The sequence below is a fragment of the Ambystoma mexicanum genome, unplaced genomic scaffold, assembly GCF_040938575.1.
Source record: "Ambystoma mexicanum isolate Mex_15411 unplaced genomic scaffold, UKY_AmexF1_1 Mex_scaf48, whole genome shotgun sequence".
Classification (NCBI taxonomy): domain Eukaryota; kingdom Metazoa; phylum Chordata; class Amphibia; order Caudata; family Ambystomatidae; genus Ambystoma; species Ambystoma mexicanum.
In genome coordinates, this window is record NW_027182464.1 from 1,649,978 (window position 1) to 1,669,491 (window position 19,514).

The following is a 19,514-nucleotide window of genomic DNA, read 5'->3' on the forward strand; positions in this document are numbered from 1 at the left end:
CCGTTGCAGTTGATAAAGTCACATCATCTCCCACCAGTACAAGCTGTAAAAGATTTCCAGGGCTTATCCAAGCAAACTAGACGTGGGTCGAAGGTTGAGCAATCCTTAAATCAGCAGCAAAGTTAAAATTGAAATCAGCCTCAGAATCCTTTATAGGATGGTCCAACATCTGTTGCTTACAGGGCTCAATCGGACAGCCTCTGGTGCTGACTCCTTAAGCCACCTCCTGTTTTTGCCTTGTCCTTGATACAGCCATGGGCCCACATACACTCAGAGGTACCGAGTTTTTCTCATGTCTATTGGGTCTATTGTGATGCTCTCAGGCTTGTATGACCCAGCCATTGTGATGGGGAGGGGGTTTTCATTTTGCAAGCACCCTGGACCATTAATCTTTATATCTTTAAATATAATTGGCATTAAACTAAAACCCTTTAGGGCCAGATCAATACAGCAGCAAAGAATGCTTATTCGTTGTTGTTTGCCTCTTCATTTCATACCACCCGATATCTAAATGGTGTTTGGACTTTCTGCCCTCTGAAATAAGGACATTTGGTATGGCAAACCTTTGACCAGAGGTCCTAATCAATGGTTTGATTGACTCTCCCTTTGCGCTTGCTTCTGCAACACATGTACTAATATTGGAATGATAATGGGAAATTTAAATCGGCCCCTGCTCTAAAGGATGACACGCACATTCGTAAAGCATTCACTATTTTTGGAACATGACTGGACAGAAACTTTCTTAATTTGCAAGTGTTGATTTTTTAATAGATCTTTCTTTATTGAAGATTGAAATTGTATGTTCATTCATATTACACGACAACACAATGCATTTTGCGCCAAATTCAACACTAATGCCTCAGGAGCCTTTTACTTGTGAGTCCTCTTGACTGAATGAACAGCCCCGTCCCCTTCAATTTCTTGACTTGTACTTTTACAAGTGGCACGCTTCTTTTGTTTTTTTTTATCCCATTCTACCAAACTCAGTATTATCACTTTCCCCCTTGTTGTGCACTCCAGCGTAAACTGCTTTAAGGTGCTATTTGCAAATATCGCTCTGAACTACAGCTTTACTTGCTTCTGGGCCTTAATCTTTAAATGGGGCTGAGCAGTGTACTCCGGGTTTGGCTGCTTTTAGTTGGTTGATTTCTTTTTTGATTTCTGTAACTTTCAAACAGTCCCATTGTGAAATACCATTGCCACAATGTGCTGCAGTGCATGAAAACTTAAAATTAATGGTAGGGAGAGGGAGAGGGGCTGGGGGGAAGAGAGAGTGCGGGAGGGTGGGAGGGAGCGAGGGAAGGAGACAGGGAGGAGAGAGAGAGAAAACAAAGAAAATATGGTATTTGGGGGCTATGTATTTGCATGGAAAAGATTTTAGCCTTTTAATCAAGTGGAAAGGGGCTCTGTGGTTGGTATCTCAGCCTGTTGATGCTTTGTTGAGTTGCTTGGAACATGCAAGGAAGGAGACCTGAAGCACTCCCGACCAGGTTGCATGTCTCCAAGTTACTGAAATCCAACAGACCTCCTCCCTGTGCCACAAACTTCTGGGCACTGAGCTCTGCAGTTGTTCCCCACAGGTCGCCAAGTGTCCCAGATTTACTTTCTCAGAGTTGCTAGTTACTGCTACCCCACCTCGACCACTATATTTTCCCCAGATACTTGCTACTGTGGAGTAAGCAGGGCTAAGAGAGAGGGAGAGGGGGTGTGCCTATGCAAATCATCTGCCAGTATGCTTCCTGGGAGGTCATTCCATCTCACCATCTGACACCTGGGCAGCGGCAGGTAATTTGGAGAACAGACATATTCGGACAGGCCACAGAGCAAAAGCTGGGCCGTTGATTGAGGATCCCTTTAGCCATGTCTCCCTAAGTTACTGAGGTCCAGAAAAATTCCACCCTCAGCTCTTATAGAGAGGTCCTTGGCCGATCGTGGCCGATCAGGGTCGGGGGTGGGGGGACTGCACACTGCCTCACCTTTTCACTGCTTTCTACAGCGGTAATGCTTTTGCAGAAGGGGCCTGTACAAGTGATTTTGTCTGCGCTGTGGGAAAGTGACATTTATCCACTGACATTAACCAAATTACTTGTGCTGTTCAACGCACATACATGCATAGAAATCATGTTATGTTTTTTGGGGAAGGTCTAGAGGGTCCTGCTGATGATTTATTAAGCTGTCTGCTACTCTTGCTTTTACATAGTCTTCCCTGCCCAGGCATGTTTAAGGCATACTGTATGTCCCTCCATTACAATGAAAACTCTGTTGAAAGCACAGAGGTACATAGGAGTGGATCTGTTAAGAACTGAAACAAAAAGCCTGGAAAAATGTCGAAACGCGTAGGATTTGGACTTACAATTAAATGACTCACATTCAGATGTGCTATCCCTTGCCCCCCTGACCCCCTTTCCTTTTGTGTAATCCTTTTGTTCTCAGTAGGGTTTTCCAAAGTGGCTTTCAAATAAAAGATCATAGACCTGCATTTTGTGGCACACATGCCTCATATCCCGTTGCTCTTGATAAACTCACATCATCTCCCACCAATACAAGCTGTAAAAGATTTTCAGGGCTTAGCCAAGCAAACTAGACGCGGGTCGAAGGTTGAGCAATCCTTTAATCAGCAGCAAAGTTAACATTGAAATAAGCCTCAGAATCTCTTAAAGGATGGTCCAACATCTGTTGCTGGCAGTGCGCAATGGGGCAGCCTGGGTGCTGACACCTTAAGCCATCTCCTATTCTTGCCTTGTCCTTGATCCAGCCATGGGCCCACATGCACTCAGAGGTACAGAGTGTTTCTCATGTCTCTGGGTCTGCTGTGATGCTCTCACTCTTGCATCACCCAGCCATCGTGATGGGGAGAGGGGTGTCGATTTGCAAGCACCGTTGAGCATGAATCTTTTTATCTTTAAATATAATTGGCATTAAACCAAACCCTTTAGGACCAGATCAATAAAGCAGCAAAGAATGCTGATGTATTGCTGTTTGCCGCTTAATTCCATACCATCCGACATCTAAATGGTGTTTGGTCAAACGTTTGCCATATCAAATGTCCTTATGTTAAAGAGCAGAAAGTCCAGAGGTCCTAATCAATGGTTTGGTTGGCTCTCCCTTTGCGCTTGCCTTAAGGCGTCAGCCCGATTGCGCCCTGCAAGCAACCAGTGTTGGCCCATCCTTTAAGAGATTCTGAAGCTGATTTCAATGTTATTTTTGCTGCTGATTTAAGGATTGCTCAACCTTCGGCCCACGTCTAATTTCCTTGGCTATGCCCTTGACATCTTTTACAGCTTGTATTGGTGGGAGATGATGTGAGTTTATCAAGAGCAACGGGATATGAGGCATGTGGGCCATAAAAAACATGTCTAGGATCTTTTTTTATAAGAAAGTCTCTTTAAGTAGGGAACTTTGGACAACACTGCTGAGAGCAAAAGGATTACACAAAAGGTAAGCGGGTCAGTGGGTCAAGGGATAGCACATCTGACTGTGAGTCCGTTTATTGTAAGTCCAAATCCTACCTGTTTCAACATTTTTCCAGGCTTTTTGTTTCATTTCTTAACAGATCCATTCCTATGTACCTCAGCAAAACATGTACTAATATTGGAATGAAAATGGGAAAATAGAATTGGCCCCTGCTTCAAAGGATGACACGCACATTCGTAAAGCATTCACTATTTTTGGCACACGACAGGACAGAAACTTTCTTAATCTGCAAGTATTTATTTTTTAATACATCTTTTTTTAATGAAGATTGAAATTGTATTTTCATACATAATACACGACAACACAATACATTTTGGGCCAAATTCAACACTAATGCCTCGGGAGACTTTTACTTGTGAGTCCTATTGACTGAATGAACAGCCCCATCTCCTTCAATTTCTTGACTTGTACTTTTAGAAGTGGCACGCTGCTTTTGTTTTTTATCCCATTCTACCAAACTGAGTATTATCACTTTTCCTCTTGTTGTGCACTCCAGCGTCAACTGCTTTAAGGAGCTATTTGCAAACATCGCTCTGAACTACAGCTTTACTTGCTTCTAGGCCTTAATCTTTAATTGTGGCTTAGCAGTGTACTCCGGATTTGGCTGCTTTTAGTTGGTTAATTCTTTTTTTATTTCTGTAACTTTCAAACAGTCCGATTGTGAAATACCATTGTCACAATGTGCTGCAGTGCAGGAAAACTTAAAATGAATGGTAGGGAGAGGAAGAGGGAGGGGGGGTTATGGGGGATGGGAAGGAGGGAGGGAGGGAGGGAGGAGAGAGAGACAGAGAGAGAGAAAACAAAGAAAATATGGTTTTCGGTGGCTATGTGTTTGCATGGAAAAGATTTTAGGCTTTTAATCATGTGGAAAGGGGCTCTGTGGCTGGCATGGCAGCCTGTTGATGCTTTGTTGAGTTGCTTGGAACATGCAAGGAAGGAGACCTGAAGCACTCCCGACCAGGTTGCATGTCTCCAAGTTACTGAAATCCCACAGACCTTCTCCCCGTGCCACAAAGTTCTGGGAGATGAGCTCTGCAGTTGTTCCCCACAAGTCGCCAAGCTCCCCAGATTTTCTTTCTCAGAGTTGCTAGTTACTGCTACCCTACCTCGACCACTATATTTTGCCCAGATACTTGCTACTGTGGAGTAAGCAGGGGTAAGAAAGAGAGCGAGGGGGTTTGCCTATGCAAATCATCTGCCAGGATCCTACCTGGGAGGTCATTCCATCTCACCAGCTGACACCTGGGCAGCGGCAGGTAATTTGGAGAACAGATATATACGGACAGGCCACAAAGCAAAGGCTGAGCTGTTGATTGAGGATCCCTTTTGCCATGTCTCCCCAAGTTACAGAGGTCCAGAAAATTCCACCCTCAGCTCTCATAGAGAGGTCCTTGGCCGATCGTGGCCGATCAGAGGAGGGAAGTGTCGGAGGTGACTGCACACTGCCTCACCTTCACTGCTTTCTACAGTGGTAATGCTTTTGCAGAAGGGGCCTGTACAAGTGATTTTGTTCTGCGCTGTGGGAAAGTGACATTTATCCACTGACATTAACCAAACTACTTGCGCTGTTCAACGCACATGCATGCAGAGAAATAATGTTATGTTTTTTGGGGAAGATCTAGAGGGTCCTGCTGATGATTCTTTTAAGCTGTCTGCTACTCTTGCTTTTACATAGAGTCTTCCCTGCCCAGGAATGTTTAAGGTATACTGTATGTCCCTCCCTTACAATGAAAACTCTGTTGAAAGCACAGAGGTACATAGGAATGGATCTGTTAAGAAATGAGACAAAAAGCCTGGAAAATGTAGAAACAGGTAGTATTTGGACTTAGCACATTTGACTGTGAGTTAGTTTATTGTATCAGTTGACCCACTGACCCCCTTACCTTTTGTGTAATACTTTTGCTCTCAGTGGGGTTGCCCAAAGTTCCCTTCTTAAAGCGGCTTTCTTATAAAAAAATCCTAGACCTGCTTTTTGTGGCACACATGCCTCATATCCCGTTGCAGTTGATAAAGTCACATCATCTCCCACCAGTACAAGCTGTAAAAGATTTCCAGGGCTTATCCAAGCAAACTAGACGTGGGTCGAAGGTTGAGCAATCCTTAAATCAGCAGCAAAGTTAAAATTGAAATCAGCCTCAGAATCCTTTATAGGATGGTCCAACATCTGTTGCTTACAGGGCTCAATCGGACAGCCTCTGGTGCTGACTCCTTAAGCCACCTCCTGTTTTTGCCTTGTCCTTGATACAGCCATGGGCCCACATACACTCAGAGGTACCGAGTTTTTCTCATGTCTATTGGGTCTATTGTGATGCTCTCAGGCTTGTATGACCCAGCCATTGTGATGGGGAGGGGGTTTTCATTTTGCAAGCACCCTGGACCATTAATCTTTATATCTTTAAATATAATTGGCATTAAACTAAAACCCTTTAGGGCCAGATCAATACAGCAGCAAAGAATGCTTATTCGTTGTTGTTTGCCTCTTCATTTCATACCACCCGATATCTAAATGGTGTTTGGACTTTCTGCCCTCTGAAATAAGGACATTTGGTATGGCAAACCTTTGACCAGAGGTCCTAATCAATGGTTTGATTGACTCTCCCTTTGCGCTTGCTTCTGCAACACATGTACTAATATTGGAATGATAATGGGAAATTTAAATCGGCCCCTGCTCTAAAGGATGACACGCACATTCGTAAAGCATTCACTATTTTTGGAACATGACTGGACAGAAACTTTCTTAATTTGCAAGTGTTGATTTTTTAATAGATCTTTCTTTATTGAAGATTGAAATTGTATGTTCATTCATATTATACGACAACACAATGCATTTTGCGCCAAATTCAACACTAATGCCTCAGGAGCCTTTTACTTGTGAGTCCTCTTGACTGAATGAACAGCCCCGTCCCCTTCAATTTCTTGACTTGTACTTTTACAAGTGGCACGCTTCTTTTGTTTTTTTTTATCCCATTCTACCAAACTCAGTATTATCACTTTCCCCCTTGTTGTGCACTCCAGCGTAAACTGCTTTAAGGTGCTATTTGCAAATATCGCTCTGAACTACAGCTTTACTTGCTTCTGGGCCTTAATCTTTAAATGGGGCTGAGCAGTGTACTCCGGGTTTGGCTGCTTTTAGTTGGTTGATTTCTTTTTTGATTTCTGTAACTTTCAAACAGTCCCATTGTGAAATACCATTGCCACAATGTGCTGCAGTGCATGAAAACTTAAAATTAATGGTAGGGAGAGGGAGAGGGGCTGGGGGGAAGAGAGAGTGCGGGAGGGTGGGAGGGAGACAGGGAGGAGAGAGAGAGAAAACAAAGAAAATATGGTATTTGGGGGCTATGTATTTGCATGGAAAAGATTTTAGCCTTTTAATCAAGTGGAAAGGGGCTCTGTGGTTGGTATCTCAGCCTGTTGATGCTTTGTTGAGTTGCTTGGAACATGCAAGGAAGGAGACCTGAAGCACTCCCGACCAGGTTGCATGCCTCCAAGTTACTGAAATCCAACAGACCTCCTCCCTGTGCCACAAACTTCTGGGCACTGAGCTCTGCAGTTGTTCCCCACAGGTCGCCAAGTGTCCCAGATTTACTTTCTCAGAGTTGCTAGTTACTGCTACCCCACCTCGACCACTATATTTTCCCCAGATACTTGCTACTGTGGAGTAAGCAGGGCTAAGAGAGAGGGAGAGGGGGTGTGCCTATGCAAATCATCTGCCAGTATGCTTCCTGGGAGGTCATTCCATCTCACCATCTGACACCTGGGCAGCGGCAGGTAATTTGGAGAACAGACATATTCGGACAGGCCACAGAGCAAAAGCTGGGCCGTTGATTGAGGATCCCTTTAGCCATGTCTCCCTAAGTTACTGAGGTCCAGAAAAATTCCACCCTCAGCTCTTATAGAGAGGTCCTTGGCCGATCGTGGCCGATCAGGGTCGGGGGTGGGGGGACTGCACACTGCCTCACCTTTTCACTGCTTTCTACAGCGGTAATGCTTTTGCAGAAGGGGCCTGTACAAGTGATTTTGTCTGCGCTGTGGGAAAGTGACATTTATCCACTGACATTAACCAAATTACTTGTGCTGTTCAACGCACATACATGCATAGAAATCATGTTATGTTTTTTGGGGAAGGTCTAGAGGGTCCTGCTGATGATTTATTAAGCTGTCTGCTACTCTTGCTTTTACATAGTCTTCCCTGCCCAGGCATGTTTAAGGCATACTGTATGTCCCTCCATTACAATGAAAACTCTGTTGAAAGCACAGAGGTACATAGGAGTGGATCTGTTAAGAACTGAAACAAAAAGCCTGGAAAAATGTCGAAACGCGTAGGATTTGGACTTACAATTAAATGACTCACATTCAGATGTGCTATCCCTTGCCCCCCTGACCCCCTTTCCTTTTGTGTAATCCTTTTGTTCTCAGTAGGGTTTTCCAAAGTGGCTTTCAAATAAAAGATCATAGACCTGCATTTTGTGGCACACATGCCTCATATCCCGTTGCTCTTGATAAACTCACATCATCTCCCACCAATACAAGCTGTAAAAGATTTTCAGGGCTTAGCCAAGCAAACTAGACGCGGGTCGAAGGTTGAGCAATCCTTTAATCAGCAGCAAAGTTAACATTGAAATAAGCCTCAGAATCTCTTAAAGGATGGTCCAACATCTGTTGCTGGCAGTGCGCAATGGGGCAGCCTGGGTGCTGACACCTTAAGCCATCTCCTATTCTTGCCTTGTCCTTGATCCAGCCATGGGCCCACATGCACTCAGAGGTACAGAGTGTTTCTCATGTCTCTGGGTCTGCTGTGATGCTCTCACTCTTGCATCACCCAGCCATCGTGATGGGGAGAGGGGTGTCGATTTGCAAGCACCGTTGAGCATGAATCTTTTTATCTTTAAATATAATTGGCATTAAACCAAACCCTTTAGGACCAGATCAATAAAGCAGCAAAGAATGCTGATGTATTGCTGTTTGCCGCTTAATTCCATACCATCCGACATCTAAATGGTGTTTGGTCAAACGTTTGCCATATCAAATGTCCTTATGTTAAAGAGCAGAAAGTCCAGAGGTCCTAATCAATGGTTTGGTTGGCTCTCCCTTTGCGCTTGCCTTAAGGCGTCAGCCCGATTGCGCCCTGCAAGCAACCAGTGTTGGCCCATCCTTTAAGAGATTCTGAAGCTGATTTCAATGTTATTTTTGCTGCTGATTTAAGGATTGCTCAACCTTCGGCCCACGTCTAATTTCCTTGGCTATGCCCTTGACATCTTTTACAGCTTGTATTGGTGGGAGATGATGTGAGTTTATCAAGAGCAACGGGATATGAGGCATGTGGGCCATAAAAAACATGTCTAGGATCTTTTTTTATAAGAAAGTCTCTTTAAGTAGGGAACTTTGGACAACACTGCTGAGAGCAAAAGGATTACACAAAAGGTAAGCGGGTCAGTGGGTCAAGGGATAGCACATCTGACTGTGAGTCCGTTTATTGTAAGTCCAAATCCTACCTGTTTCAACATTTTTCCAGGCTTTTTGTTTCATTTCTTAACAGATCCATTCCTATGTACCTCAGCAAAACATGTACTAATATTGGAATGAAAATGGGAAAATAGAATTGGCCCCTGCTTCAAAGGATGACACGCACATTCGTAAAGCATTCACTATTTTTGGCACACGACAGGACAGAAACTTTCTTAATCTGCAAGTATTTATTTTTTAATACATCTTTTTTTAATGAAGATTGAAATTGTATTTTCATACATAATACACGACAACACAATACATTTTGGGCCAAATTCAACACTAATGCCTCGGGAGACTTTTTACTTGTGAGTCCTATTGACTGAATGAACAGCCCCATCTCCTTCAATTTCTTGACTTGTACTTTTAGAAGTGGCACGCTGCTTTTGTTTTTTATCCCATTCTACCAAACTGAGTATTATCACTTTTCCTCTTGTTGTGCACTCCAGCGTCAACTGCTTTAAGGAGCTATTTGCAAACATCGCTCTGAACTACAGCTTTACTTGCTTCTAGGCCTTAATCTTTAATTGTGGCTTAGCAGTGTACTCCGGATTTGGCTGCTTTTAGTTGGTTAATTCTTTTTTTATTTCTGTAACTTTCAAACAGTCCGATTGTGAAATACCATTGTCACAATGTGCTGCAGTGCAGGAAAACTTAAAATGAATGGTAGGGAGAGGAAGAGGGAGGGGGGGGTTATGGGGGATGGGAAGGAGGGAGGGAGGGAGGGAGGAGAGAGAGACAGAGAGAGAGAAAACAAAGAAAATATGGTTTTCGGTGGCTATGTGTTTGCATGGAAAAGATTTTAGGCTTTTAATCATGTGGAAAGGGGCTCTGTGGCTGGCATGGCAGCCTGTTGATGCTTTGTTGAGTTGCTTGGAACATGCAAGGAAGGAGACCTGAAGCACTCCCGACCAGGTTGCATGTCTCCAAGTTACTGAAATCCCACAGACCTTCTCCCCGTGCCACAAAGTTCTGGGAGATGAGCTCTGCAGTTGTTCCCCACAAGTCGCCAAGCTCCCCAGATTTACTTTCTCAGAGTTGCTAGTTACTGCTACCCTACCTCGACCACTATATTTTGCCCAGATACTTGCTACTGTGGAGTAAGCAGGGGTAAGAAAGAGAGCGAGGGGGTTTGCCTATGCAAATCATCTGCCAGGATCCTACCTGGGAGGTCATTCCATCTCACCAGCTGACACCTGGGCAGCGGCAGGTAATTTGGAGAACAGATATATACGGACAGGCCACAAAGCAAAGGCTGAGCTGTTGATTGAGGATCCCTTTTGCCATGTCTCCCCAAGTTACAGAGGTCCAGAAAATTCCACCCTCAGCTCTCATAGAGAGGTCCTTGGCCGATCGTGGCCGATCAGAGGAGGGAAGTGTCGGAGGTGACTGCACACTGCCTCACCTTCACTGCTTTCTACAGTGGTAATGCTTTTGCAGAAGGGGCCTGTACAAGTGATTTTGTTCTGCGCTGTGGGAAAGTGACATTTATCCACTGACATTAACCAAACTACTTGCGCTGTTCAACGCACATGCATGCAGAGAAATAATGTTATGTTTTTTGGGGAAGATCTAGAGGGTCCTGCTGATGATTCTTTTAAGCTGTCTGCTACTCTTGCTTTTACATAGAGTCTTCCCTGCCCAGGAATGTTTAAGGTATACTGTATGTCCCTCCCTTACAATGAAAACTCTGTTGAAAGCACAGAGGTACATAGGAATGGATCTGTTAAGAAATGAGACAAAAAGCCTGGAAAATGTAGAAACAGGTAGTATTTGGACTTAGCACATTTGACTGTGAGTTAGTTTATTGTATCAGTTGACCCACTGACCCCCTTACCTTTTGTGTAATACTTTTGCTCTCAGTGGGGTTGCCCAAAGTTCCCTTCTTAAAGCGGCTTTCTTATAAAAAAATCCTAGACCTGCTTTTTGTGGCACACATGCCTCATATCCCGTTGCAGTTGATAAAGTCACATCATCTCCCACCAGTACAAGCTGTAAAAGATTTCCAGGGCTTATCCAAGCAAACTAGACGTGGGTCGAAGGTTGAGCAATCCTTAAATCAGCAGCAAAGTTAAAATTGAAATCAGCCTCAGAATCCTTTATAGGATGGTCCAACATCTGTTGCTTACAGGGCTCAATCGGACAGCCTCTGGTGCTGACTCCTTAAGCCACCTCCTGTTTTTGCCTTGTCCTTGATACAGCCATGGGCCCACATACACTCAGAGGTACCGAGTTTTTCTCATGTCTATTGGGTCTATTGTGATGCTCTCAGGCTTGTATGACCCAGCCATTGTGATGGGGAGGGGGTTTTCATTTTGCAAGCACCCTGGACCATTAATCTTTATATCTTTAAATATAATTGGCATTAAACTAAAACCCTTTAGGGCCAGATCAATACAGCAGCAAAGAATGCTTATTCGTTGTTGTTTGCCTCTTCATTTCATACCACCCGATATCTAAATGGTGTTTGGACTTTCTGCCCTCTGAAATAAGGACATTTGGTATGGCAAACCTTTGACCAGAGGTCCTAATCAATGGTTTGATTGACTCTCCCTTTGCGCTTGCTTCTGCAACACATGTACTAATATTGGAATGATAATGGGAAATTTAAATCGGCCCCTGCTCTAAAGGATGACACGCACATTCGTAAAGCATTCACTATTTTTGGAACATGACTGGACAGAAACTTTCTTAATTTGCAAGTGTTGATTTTTTAATAGATCTTTCTTTATTGAAGATTGAAATTGTATGTTCATTCATATTACACGACAACACAATGCATTTTGCGCCAAATTCAACACTAATGCCTCAGGAGCCTTTTACTTGTGAGTCCTCTTGACTGAATGAACAGCCCCGTCCCCTTCAATTTCTTGACTTGTACTTTTACAAGTGGCACGCTTCTTTTGTTTTTTTTTATCCCATTCTACCAAACTCAGTATTATCACTTTCCCCCTTGTTGTGCACTCCAGCGTAAACTGCTTTAAGGTGCTATTTGCAAATATCGCTCTGAACTACAGCTTTACTTGCTTCTGGGCCTTAATCTTTAAATGGGGCTGAGCAGTGTACTCCGGGTTTGGCTGCTTTTAGTTGGTTGATTTCTTTTTTGATTTCTGTAACTTTCAAACAGTCCCATTGTGAAATACCATTGCCACAATGTGCTGCAGTGCATGAAAACTTAAAATTAATGGTAGGGAGAGGGAGAGGGGCTGGGGGGAAGAGAGAGTGCGGGAGGGTGGGAGGGAGCGAGGGAAGGAGACAGGGAGGAGAGAGAGAGAAAACAAAGAAAATATGGTATTTGGGGGCTATGTATTTGCATGGAAAAGATTTTAGCCTTTTAATCAAGTGGAAAGGGGCTCTGTGGTTGGTATCTCAGCCTGTTGATGCTTTGTTGAGTTGCTTGGAACATGCAAGGAAGGAGACCTGAAGCACTCCCGACCAGGTTGCATGTCTCCAAGTTACTGAAATCCAACAGACCTCCTCCCTGTGCCACAAACTTCTGGGCACTGAGCTCTGCAGTTGTTCCCCACAGGTCGCCAAGTGTCCCAGATTTACTTTCTCAGAGTTGCTAGTTACTGCTACCCCACCTCGACCACTATATTTTCCCCAGATACTTGCTACTGTGGAGTAAGCAGGGCTAAGAGAGAGGGAGAGGGGGTGTGCCTATGCAAATCATCTGCCAGTATGCTTCCTGGGAGGTCATTCCATCTCACCATCTGACACCTGGGCAGCGGCAGGTAATTTGGAGAACAGACATATTCGGACAGGCCACAGAGCAAAAGCTGGGCCGTTGATTGAGGATCCCTTTAGCCATGTCTCCCTAAGTTACTGAGGTCCAGAAAAATTCCACCCTCAGCTCTTATAGAGAGGTCCTTGGCCGATCGTGGCCGATCAGGGTCGGGGGTGGGGGGACTGCACACTGCCTCACCTTTTCACTGCTTTCTACAGCGGTAATGCTTTTGCAGAAGGGGCCTGTACAAGTGATTTTGTCTGCGCTGTGGGAAAGTGACATTTATCCACTGACATTAACCAAATTACTTGTGCTGTTCAACGCACATACATGCATAGAAATCATGTTATGTTTTTTGGGGAAGGTCTAGAGGGTCCTGCTGATGATTTATTAAGCTGTCTGCTACTCTTGCTTTTACATAGTCTTCCCTGCCCAGGCATGTTTAAGGCATACTGTATGTCCCTCCATTACAATGAAAACTCTGTTGAAAGCACAGAGGTACATAGGAGTGGATCTGTTAAGAACTGAAACAAAAAGCCTGGAAAAATGTCGAAACGCGTAGGATTTGGACTTACAATTAAATGACTCACATTCAGATGTGCTATCCCTTGCCCCCCTGACCCCCTTTCCTTTTGTGTAATCCTTTTGTTCTCAGTAGGGTTTTCCAAAGTGGCTTTCAAATAAAAGATCATAGACCTGCATTTTGTGGCACACATGCCTCATATCCCGTTGCTCTTGATAAACTCACATCATCTCCCACCAATACAAGCTGTAAAAGATTTTCAGGGCTTAGCCAAGCAAACTAGACGCGGGTCGAAGGTTGAGCAATCCTTTAATCAGCAGCAAAGTTAACATTGAAATAAGCCTCAGAATCTCTTAAAGGATGGTCCAACATCTGTTGCTGGCAGTGCGCAATGGGGCAGCCTGGGTGCTGACACCTTAAGCCATCTCCTATTCTTGCCTTGTCCTTGATCCAGCCATGGGCCCACATGCACTCAGAGGTACAGAGTGTTTCTCATGTCTCTGGGTCTGCTGTGATGCTCTCACTCTTGCATCACCCAGCCATCGTGATGGGGAGAGGGGTGTCGATTTGCAAGCACCGTTGAGCATGAATCTTTTTATCTTTAAATATAATTGGCATTAAACCAAACCCTTTAGGACCAGATCAATAAAGCAGCAAAGAATGCTGATGTATTGCTGTTTGCCGCTTAATTCCATACCATCCGACATCTAAATGGTGTTTGGTCAAACGTTTGCCATATCAAATGTCCTTATGTTAAAGAGCAGAAAGTCCAGAGGTCCTAATCAATGGTTTGGTTGGCTCTCCCTTTGCGCTTGCCTTAAGGCGTCAGCCCGATTGCGCCCTGCAAGCAACCAGTGTTGGCCCATCCTTTAAGAGATTCTGAAGCTGATTTCAATGTTATTTTTGCTGCTGATTTAAGGATTGCTCAACCTTCGGCCCACGTCTAATTTCCTTGGCTATGCCCTTGACATCTTTTACAGCTTGTATTGGTGGGAGATGATGTGAGTTTATCAAGAGCAACGGGATATGAGGCATGTGGGCCATAAAAAACATGTCTAGGATCTTTTTTTATAAGAAAGTCTCTTTAAGTAGGGAACTTTGGACAACACTGCTGAGAGCAAAAGGATTACACAAAAGGTAAGCGGGTCAGTGGGTCAAGGGATAGCACATCTGACTGTGAGTCCGTTTATTGTAAGTCCAAATCCTACCTGTTTCAACATTTTTCCAGGCTTTTTGTTTCATTTCTTAACAGATCCATTCCTATGTACCTCAGCAAAACATGTACTAATATTGGAATGAAAATGGGAAAATAGAATTGGCCCCTGCTTCAAAGGATGACACGCACATTCGTAAAGCATTCACTATTTTTGGCACACGACAGGACAGAAACTTTCTTAATCTGCAAGTATTTATTTTTTAATACATCTTTTTTTAATGAAGATTGAAATTGTATTTTCATACATAATACACGACAACACAATACATTTTGGGCCAAATTCAACACTAATGCCTCGGGAGACTTTTACTTGTGAGTCCTATTGACTGAATGAACAGCCCCATCTCCTTCAATTTCTTGACTTGTACTTTTAGAAGTGGCACGCTGCTTTTGTTTTTTATCCCATTCTACCAAACTGAGTATTATCACTTTTCCTCTTGTTGTGCACTCCAGCGTCAACTGCTTTAAGGAGCTATTTGCAAACATCGCTCTGAACTACAGCTTTACTTGCTTCTAGGCCTTAATCTTTAATTGTGGCTTAGCAGTGTACTCCGGATTTGGCTGCTTTTAGTTGGTTAATTCTTTTTTTATTTCTGTAACTTTCAAACAGTCCGATTGTGAAATACCATTGTCACAATGTGCTGCAGTGCAGGAAAACTTAAAATGAATGGTAGGGAGAGGAAGAGGGAGGGGGGGTTATGGGGGATGGGAAGGAGGGAGGGAGGGAGGGAGGAGAGAGAGACAGAGAGAGAGAAAACAAAGAAAATATGGTTTTCGGTGGCTATGTGTTTGCATGGAAAAGATTTTAGGCTTTTAATCATGTGGAAAGGGGCTCTGTGGCTGGCATGGCAGCCTGTTGATGCTTTGTTGAGTTGCTTGGAACATGCAAGGAAGGAGACCTGAAGCACTCCCGACCAGGTTGCATGTCTCCAAGTTACTGAAATCCCACAGACCTTCTCCCCGTGCCACAAAGTTCTGGGAGATGAGCTCTGCAGTTGTTCCCCACAAGTCGCCAAGCTCCCCAGATTTTCTTTCTCAGAGTTGCTAGTTACTGCTACCCTACCTCGACCACTATATTTTGCCCAGATACTTGCTACTGTGGAGTAAGCAGGGGTAAGAAAGAGAGCGAGGGGGTTTGCCTATGCAAATCATCTGCCAGGATCCTACCTGGGAGGTCATTCCATCTCACCAGCTGACACCTGGGCAGCGGCAGGTAATTTGGAGAACAGATATATACGGACAGGCCACAAAGCAAAGGCTGAGCTGTTGATTGAGGATCCCTTTTGCCATGTCTCCCCAAGTTACAGAGGTCCAGAAAATTCCACCCTCAGCTCTCATAGAGAGGTCCTTGGCCGATCGTGGCCGATCAGAGGAGGGAAGTGTCGGAGGTGACTGCACACTGCCTCACCTTCACTGCTTTCTACAGTGGTAATGCTTTTGCAGAAGGGGCCTGTACAAGTGATTTTGTTCTGCGCTGTGGGAAAGTGACATTTATCCACTGACATTAACCAAACTACTTGCGCTGTTCAACGCACATGCATGCAGAGAAATAATGTTATGTTTTTTGGGGAAGATCTAGAGGGTCCTGCTGATGATTCTTTTAAGCTGTCTGCTACTCTTGCTTTTACATAGAGTCTTCCCTGCCCAGGAATGTTTAAGGTATACTGTATGTCCCTCCCTTACAATGAAAACTCTGTTGAAAGCACAGAGGTACATAGGAATGGATCTGTTAAGAAATGAGACAAAAAGCCTGGAAAATGTAGAAACAGGTAGTATTTGGACTTAGCACATTTGACTGTGAGTTAGTTTATTGTATCAGTTGACCCACTGACCCCCTTACCTTTTGTGTAATACTTTTGCTCTCAGTGGGGTTGCCCAAAGTTCCCTTCTTAAAGCGGCTTTCTTATAAAAAAATCCTAGACCTGCTTTTTGTGGCACACATGCCTCATATCCCGTTGCAGTTGATAAAGTCACATCATCTCCCACCAGTACAAGCTGTAAAAGATTTCCAGGGCTTATCCAAGCAAACTAGACGTGGGTCGAAGGTTGAGCAATCCTTAAATCAGCAGCAAAGTTAAAATTGAAATCAGCCTCAGAATCCTTTATAGGATGGTCCAACATCTGTTGCTTACAGGGCTCAATCGGACAGCCTCTGGTGCTGACTCCTTAAGCCACCTCCTGTTTTTGCCTTGTCCTTGATACAGCCATGGGCCCACATACACTCAGAGGTACCGAGTTTTTCTCATGTCTATTGGGTCTATTGTGATGCTCTCAGGCTTGTATGACCCAGCCATTGTGATGGGGAGGGGGTTTTCATTTTGCAAGCACCCTGGACCATTAATCTTTATATCTTTAAATATAATTGGCATTAAACTAAAACCCTTTAGGGCCAGATCAATACAGCAGCAAAGAATGCTTATTCGTTGTTGTTTGCCTCTTCATTTCATACCACCCGATATCTAAATGGTGTTTGGACTTTCTGCCCTCTGAAATAAGGACATTTGGTATGGCAAACCTTTGACCAGAGGTCCTAATCAATGGTTTGATTGACTCTCCCTTTGCGCTTGCTTCTGCAACACATGTACTAATATTGGAATGATAATGGGAAATTTAAATCGGCCCCTGCTCTAAAGGATGACACGCACATTCGTAAAGCATTCACTATTTTTGGAACATGACTGGACAGAAACTTTCTTAATTTGCAAGTGTTGATTTTTTAATAGATCTTTCTTTATTGAAGATTGAAATTGTATGTTCATTCATATTACACGACAACACAATGCATTTTGCGCCAAATTCAACACTAATGCCTCAGGAGCCTTTTACTTGTGAGTCCTCTTGACTGAATGAACAGCCCCGTCCCCTTCAATTTCTTGACTTGTACTTTTACAAGTGGCACGCTTCTTTTGTTTTTTTTTATCCCATTCTACCAAACTCAGTATTATCACTTTCCCCCTTGTTGTGCACTCCAGCGTAAACTGCTTTAAGGTGCTATTTGCAAATATCGCTCTGAACTACAGCTTTACTTGCTTCTGGGCCTTAATCTTTAAATGGGGCTGAGCAGTGTACTCCGGGTTTGGCTGCTTTTAGTTGGTTGATTTCTTTTTTGATTTCTGTAACTTTCAAACAGTCCCATTGTGAAATACCATTGCCACAATGTGCTGCAGTGCATGAAAACTTAAAATTAATGGTAGGGAGAGGGAGAGGGGCTGGGGGGAAGAGAGAGTGCTTTGCGAGGGAAGGAGACAGGGAGGAGAGAGAGAGAAAACAAAGAAAATATGGTATTTGGGGGCTATGTATTTGCATGGAAAAGATTTTAGCCTTTTAATCAAGTGGAAAGGGGCTCTGTGGTTGGTATCTCAGCCTGTTGATGCTTTGTTGAGTTGCTTGGAACATGCAAGGAAGGAGACCTGAAGCACTCCCGACCAGGTTGCATGTCTCCAAGTTACTGAAATCCAACAGACCTCCTCCCTGTGCCACAAACTTCTGGGCACTGAGCTCTGCAGTTGTTCCCCACAGGTCGCCAAGTGTCCCAGATTTACTTTCTCAGAGTTGCTAGTTACTGCTACCCCACCTCGACCACTATATTTTCCCCAGATACTTGCTACTGTGGAGTAAGCAGGGCTAAGAGAGAGGGAGAGGGGGTGTGCCTATGCAAATCATCTGCCAGTATGCTTCCTGGGAGGTCATTCCATCTCACCATCTGACACCTGGGCAGCGGCAGGTAATTTGGAGAACAGACATATTCGGACAGGCCACAGAGCAAAAGCTGGGCCGTTGATTGAGGATCCCTTTAGCCATGTCTCCCTAAGTTACTGAGGTCCAGAAAAATTCCACCCTCAGCTCTTATAGAGAGGTCCTTGGCCGATCGTGGCCGATCAGGGTCGGGGGTGGGGGGACTGCACACTGCCTCACCTTTTCACTGCTTTCTACAGCGGTAATGTTTTTGCAGAAGGGGCCTGTACAAGTGATTTTGTCTGCGCTGTGGGAAAGTGACATTTATCCACTGACATTAACCAAATTACTTGTGCTGTTCAACGCACATACATGCATAGAAATCATGTTATGTTTTTTGGGGAAGGTCTAGAGGGTCCTGCTGATGATTTATTAAGCTGTCTGCTACTCTTGCTTTTACATAGTCTTCCCTGCCCAGGCATGTTTAAGGCATACTGTATGTCCCTCCATTACAATGAAAACTCTGTTGAAAGCACAGAGGTACATAGGAGTGGATCTGTTAAGAACTGAAACAAAAAGCCTGGAAAAATGTCGAAACGCGTAGGATTTGGACTTACAATTAAATGACTCACATTCAGATGTGCTATCCCTTGCCCCCCTGACCCCCTTTCCTTTTGTGTAATCCTTTTGTTCTCAGTAGGGTTTTCCAAAGTGGCTTTCAAATAAAAGATCATAGACCTGCATTTTGTGGCACACATGCCTCATATCCCGTTGCTCTTGATAAACTCACATCATCTCCCACCAATACAAGCTGTAAAAGATTTTCAGGGCTTAGCCAAGCAAACTAGACGCGGGTCGAAGGTTGAGCAATCCTTTAATCAGCAGCAAAGTTAACATTGAAATAAGCCTCAGAATCTCTTAAAGGATGGTCCAACATCTGTTGCTGGCAGTGCGCAATGGGGCAGCCTGGGTGCTGACACCTTAAGCCATCTCCTATTCTTGCCTTGTCCTTGATCCAGCCATGGGCCCACATGCACTCAGAGGTACAGAGTGTTTCTCATGTCTCTGGGTCTGCTGTGATGCTCTCACTCTTGCATCACCCAGCCATCGTGATGGGGAGAGGGGTGTCGATTTGCAAGCACCGTTGAGCATGAATCTTTTTATCTTTAAATATAATTGGCATTAAACCAAACCCTTTAGGACCAGATCAATAAAGCAGCAAAGAATGCTGATGTATTGCTGTTTGCCGCTTAATTCCATACCATCCGACATCTAAATGGTGTTTGGTCAAACGTTTGCCATATCAAATGTCCTTATGTTAAAGAGCAGAAAGTCCAGAGGTCCTAATCAATGGTTTGGTTGGCTCTCCCTTTGCGCTTGCCTTAAGGCGTCAG

General features: G+C 44.1%; 4 non-coding genes across 4 annotated transcripts; all 4 read left to right on the plus strand.

Annotated features, from left to right (window-relative positions):
• The first annotated feature begins 610 nt into the window (after nucleotides 1–610).
• LOC138560748 (U6 spliceosomal RNA) lies at nucleotides 611–717 on the plus strand. Its single transcript, XR_011299214.1, has one exon. It is a non-coding gene; the product is annotated as a U6 spliceosomal RNA (small nuclear RNA).
• A 5,362-nt stretch (nucleotides 718–6,079) lies between these two features.
• On the plus strand, nucleotides 6,080–6,186 carry LOC138560749 (U6 spliceosomal RNA). The gene has a single exon (XR_011299215.1). It is a non-coding gene; the product is annotated as a U6 spliceosomal RNA (small nuclear RNA).
• Nucleotides 6,187–11,538: 5,352 nt separating this feature from the next.
• On the plus strand, nucleotides 11,539–11,645 carry LOC138560751 (U6 spliceosomal RNA). Its single transcript, XR_011299217.1, has one exon. It is a non-coding gene; the product is annotated as a U6 spliceosomal RNA (small nuclear RNA).
• A 5,362-nt stretch (nucleotides 11,646–17,007) lies between these two features.
• LOC138560752 (U6 spliceosomal RNA) lies at nucleotides 17,008–17,114 on the plus strand. The gene has a single exon (XR_011299218.1). It is a non-coding gene; the product is annotated as a U6 spliceosomal RNA (small nuclear RNA).
• The last annotated feature ends 2,400 nt before the right edge of the window (nucleotides 17,115–19,514 follow it).